General features: G+C 54.0%; 1 pseudogene; it reads left to right on the forward strand.

Moving 5' to 3' along the window:
* Positions 1 to 765: 765 nt before the first annotated feature.
* On the forward strand, positions 766 to 2,393 carry LOC111167849 (nondiscriminating glutamyl-tRNA synthetase EARS2, mitochondrial pseudogene; annotated as a pseudogene).
* Positions 2,394 to 4,152: the final 1,759 nt, after the last annotated feature.

The following is a 4,152-nucleotide window of genomic DNA, read 5'->3' on the forward strand; positions in this document are numbered from 1 at the left end:
ACAGTGTCAAAGACATGGAGAAGAAACAGAGAGAAATACAGAGTACGGGTTCTCGATCTAGGACTGGTCTTGGTGGGACACAGAGTTTTCATATCAGTTATTGTCATTACCAATATTACTTTTGCTCTTAGTGCTTTTATCAGAACAATCATACATACCACCATTAATACTAGAGTCATTTGAAAATGCCTCATCTTTGTATTGTTCAGTCACTGCGAAGGTCACATTTCTTCCGTGGTATCATTACAACCTACAATGACTAACGGAAATATTTGAGTGTACCTGTGTTGCAGACCTATGGAAATACAACTTGTTACAGCCTCCCCCCACCCATTGTGATTAGGTCTGGCCTCACAACTTCCCATATATTAGCAATATCATAAGAGAATACTTGAGGGCGTATCAATGTGTTCTCAGAAAATGTTTCTAGTTTCTTTGCTTGGGATCAAGAACCTTCAAGAGAATGACTGGGGATAGGGCTCGGGTGGTCAGAGGACAGGAACAATCAAGAACCACTGCCTTAAGAATCAGTACGATGGCATCAAAAGCACAAGCAACAAAAGAAATAAGTTGGGCTTTATCAAAATGACAACTTTTTGTGCATCAAAGGACACTACCAAGAAAGTGAAAAGACAGCCCTCAGACTGGGAAAAAAGAATTGCAAATCATATATCTGATAGGAGTCTAGTATCTAGAATATATAAACAACTCTTGGTCCCTGGAAGTGATGCACCGAGAAGCCCACGTGTGCAATTCTATCCCAACATGGCTGTGCTCCTGAAGAGGTTGCTGCATCCCCGGAGGCCCCCAGTGGCCTTGGGCCACCCCCTGGGACGGGGTGCGAGGCCAGCCTGGGCACCGATCCCAGGGCTGCTGTGCGAGTGTGGTTCGCCCCCAGCCCCACAAGCTTCTTGCACCTGGGCGGCCTCCACACTGCCTTGTACAACTACGTCTTTGCCAAGAAGCACCTGAGGCTGGAGGACATGGATCAGACCCGCCTTGTGCTTGGGACAGCAGAGAATATTGAGGACATGCTGGAGTGGGCAGGCGTCCCCCCTGACAAGAGCCCCCGCCGGGGAGGTCCTGCAGGGCCCTACCTGGAATCTCAGCGACTTGCGCTCTACACGCATGCTACCGAAGCTCTGCTGAAGAGGGAGGCCCTGAGGAACCATCAGACTCGCCAGTATGACAATCAGTGCCGGAGCCTGAGCCAGGCGCAGGTGGCCCAGAAGCTGGCCAAAGACCCCAAGCATGCCACCCACTTCCGCCCGGAGGGGAGACACCAGCCTTCCAGGACTTGGTGTATGGCTGGAATCCGCACAAGGTGGCCAGCATGGAGGGGGACCCGGTCATCCTGAAGAGTGATGGCTTCCCCACGTACCACCTGGCCTGCGTGGTGATCGACCACCACATGGGCATCAGACGCTTGCTGCGGGGCTCCGAGTGGCTGGTCTCCACCTCTAAGCACCTGCTCCTCCACCAGGCCCTGGGCTGGCAGCCCCCGCGCTTTGCCCACCTGCCCCTGCTTCTCAACAGGGATGGCAGCAAGCTGTCCAAGAGACACGGGGACATTTGCTGCCGGCGGCTTCCTGCCGATGCCCTGCTTGACATCATCACCAACTGCGGCTCAGGGTTTGCAGAGAACCAGATGGGGAGGACCTTGCCAGAGCCGATCACACAGTTTAACCTGACCCGGATCACCTGCCACTCAGCCCTGCTGGACCCGGAAAAGCTCCCAGAGTTCAACAGGCTGCACCTCCACCAGCTGGTGAGCGATGAGACCCAGAGACGCCAGCTGGTGGGGAAGCTGCAGGCCCTCGCGGAAGAGGCTTTCGGGAGCCAGCTGCAAGACAGGCGTGTGCTGGACGCAGCCTACGCGGAGAGGATCATCCTGCTGAGACAGGGGCACATTTGCCGCCTGCAGGATTCGGTCTCCCCAGCGCACTCCTACCTGTGGACTCGCCCTGCTGTGGGTCGAGCGCAGCTGGGTGCCATCTCAGAGAGGGTGGACGTCATTGCCAAACACGTGCCGGGGCTTTTAGAAGGATCCGGTGGGAACTTAACTCAGGACATGCTGAACGGAGAACTGAAGAAGCTGCCAGAAAGTCTGGAAGGCACCAAACACAGTAACGCGATGAAGCTCCAAAGGAAGTGCGGGAACGAATACAGAAGGTGCTTTCCAGATGGAGAGAAGGTGTGCGGGACAGCGGAGGTGGCCGTGGGAACCGTAGTTGCGGGACCTGCCCTCAGACAGGGGCAGCAGGGGACCTGGACCCCGTCGGAAGCTCGTGGAAGGAACCAAGAGTGGGCACAGAGCCTCCGGGTGCACAGGTGCATTTACGGCGCCACGCCAGGCATGCCCTAATCAGTTGGCCAGCGTCGGCCAGCCGCCTCTCACCTCCCTGGCTCTGGAGAGGAAGGCCTCATATGCGGTTCTGACACCACAGCACACAGCAGAGGTTAGGAGCTGGTTCACAGAGCAGTCACAGCTCATGTTTTAGTCTGCTCGGGCTGCCACAACAAAATACCACAGACTGGTGGCTCAAACAGCAGGAAATGATTTTCTCAGAGTTCTGGAAGCTGGCAGTCCAAGATCAAGGTATCGGCAGATTTCGTTTCTCCCGAGGCCTCTCTCCTCGGCTTGCAGACAGCTGCCCTTTTGCTCTCTCCTCACATGGTATTCCCTCTGTATGTGCCCTCGGTATCTCTCTGTTTGTCCGAACGCCCTCTTCTTAAGAGGACACCAGTCCTCTTAAGTGGACACAGGTGATATTGGGGACATTTCTGCTTTCTGTTTGTCTGCTCCACTAGTTGGCCACCACAACCAAGATGAAGAAAAGTTCGTCATTACTGGTTGTATGACTATCTCCAGATACTTACTCTCAGAGTCTGTTGGTATGGGAGTTTCTCATTCTTCAATTTATTACCCTCTTAGCAGCAGCTCTAGCTACAAGGGCCTTCATTATATCCTAATTGCCAGTGCCAATCCCCTTATTTTTTATGTTAAAAATCCATTTGTAAATACATTTCAGCAGCTCTACCATCTCAGCATCATTGCTAATTTAATCTCCCTCCCCCTCTATTAGCGCCACAGGGGGCTGACCAGAGCAGGCGGCGCCCGGGCTAATCAGATCACTAGTTTGTCTGAACGTTACAGCTCAGCAGGAACTCGATGGGATGTAGTGGGTCAGACCGGGGGCAGATTAAATCTTCCACCAGCTAGCTCTCGGGACCAACCAGGGGAGGGACCTGGAAGCAGACAATGAAAACATGGACCTCAGCTTGGAGGGGCTGATGGGGAACGGTCTGGGAAACTGTCAGGCAAGGTCGCTGGAACTGAGGGCTCTGCGAGGGTGTGATTGGATGCAAAGGAGAATTTCCCGGCATATGAAGCAGTGCTTCTCATCTGGCCTGTTCACTCACCACTTCTCAGAACACTTCACGCAGCGAGCTGTGGTAGAGTGTAGTGAACAGCAGATCGGGAGACTGGGGGCTTTACCTACTTGTTCCCTCACCTCCCTGGGTGTCTTGGCGAGCTCCCTCACCTCCCCGGGTATCACATTCCTCAACTGGGGGTAATGATCCCAACCCTACTGACCCCTCAAAATTTTGATGAGGGCCAAATGAAATTTAAAATAAAAAAGTTTTAGTGAGCATGTATTAGTTGTCAAGCACTGCTCGAAGGAGGTACTGTTCTTAGCCCTTTGCGTGTATTAATTCATTTAATTTCCTCAACGGCCCTATGAGGAAGGTACCACCATAATTTTATGGAACAGATAGGGAAACTGAGACAGAGAGGACAAACCTTTCCCAAGGGCACACAGCACATCAGTGGCTGTGTTGGGTCTTCGTTTCTGTGCGAGGGCTTTCTCTAGTTGTGGCAAGCAGGGGGCCACTCTTCATCGCGGTGCGCGGGCCTCTCACTATCGCGGCCTCTCTTGTTGCGGAGCGCAGGCTCCAGACGCGCAGGCTCAGTAGTTGTGGCTCACGGGCCCAGTTGCTCCGCGGCATGTGGGATCCTCCCGGACCGGGGCACGAACCCGTGTCCCCTGCATCGGCAGGCGGACTCTCAACCACTGCGCCACCAGGGAAGCCCAGCTGGAGGTTCCCTTCACCTCATCCTGAGCCCTGGCTCTCAGCAGGTAGGAGAGG

The sequence above is a fragment of the Delphinapterus leucas genome, chromosome X (assembly GCF_059928025.1).
Source record: "Delphinapterus leucas isolate spDelLeu-1000000601 "Yukka" chromosome X, BTC_Dleu_Yukka2, whole genome shotgun sequence".
NCBI lineage: Eukaryota > Metazoa > Chordata > Mammalia > Artiodactyla > Monodontidae > Delphinapterus > Delphinapterus leucas.